The sequence below is a fragment of the Trichechus manatus genome, unplaced genomic scaffold (genome assembly GCF_000243295.1).
Source record: "Trichechus manatus latirostris isolate Lorelei unplaced genomic scaffold, TriManLat1.0 scaffold00002, whole genome shotgun sequence".
In the NCBI taxonomy this organism is placed as follows: Eukaryota; Metazoa; Chordata; class Mammalia; order Sirenia; family Trichechidae; genus Trichechus; species Trichechus manatus.
In genome coordinates this window covers 22,420,506-22,421,477 of record NW_004443938.1, presented here as the reverse complement: position 1 = coordinate 22,421,477, position 972 = coordinate 22,420,506, and positions in this window count along the sequence as shown.

Below are 972 nucleotides of genomic sequence, written 5' to 3'. Positions count from 1 at the left end.
GAAGAGATTTGCTTTTTATATAAAACAGTGATAGAATTTTGGATCCAATTCTTCTGATTTCTTCGAAAATTGTTCCCTGGAGGATTCTGTGGCAGTCCATGGAACCATGGCAGTCCACACACAATGAGTCTTATAAACTTCAGAAGTCTTTCCTCCACACCAACATCCTTGGTGCTGTAATTAGCACATCATTCACCAAACAAGGCAAGAGAAAGGACTCCTCCCCCTGGTGTATGTTCCTGAATTCCTAAGCCAATCTGATTTATAAAAAGTTAAGCACCCATGGCATAATTCATGATTGATCCAAAAAAGCTTCAACTGTACTTTGCCAAAACTTATGCGGTATTTGAAATCTAAAAATATTATGAAATTCAGTCTCTAGGGACTCATCACACTACCCTAGCAATTTTAATTTTTAGGAAAATTATACCAACTCTTACACTAGCAAACAAAAAATGAATTCATATGCAAGAATCATTGAACTGAACACGATTTTCTTTTCTTATTTTATTTTAATTTTTTTAACAAAGAAGTCTCAAGATTTTTATTCTTAAGGATATTTTCTGGAGATTATTCCTATCAAACTTCTTAAAGCCTTCCAGGACTGCCAGGATAACCAGATATTTGAACTACAGACCAAGAATGAAACGAACAGCAAATCTAAAAAAGGTAGCTTTCTTTGTGAGTCTCCTGAGGCAGAGGTGTGTTGTTGTTGTTGTTTGGTGCCATGGAGGTGGTTCCAACTCATAGAAACTCTATGTACAACAGAACGAAACACTGCCCTGTCCTGCATCATCCTCATAATCATTGTTATGTTTGAGCTCATTGTTGCAGCTACTGTGTCAATCCATCTCTTCCAGGGTCTTCCTCTTTTTCTCTGACCTTCTACTTTACCAAGCATGATGTCGTTCTCCAGAGACCAGTCCCTCCTGATAACATGTCCAAAGTACATGAGACCAAGTCTCTCCTTGG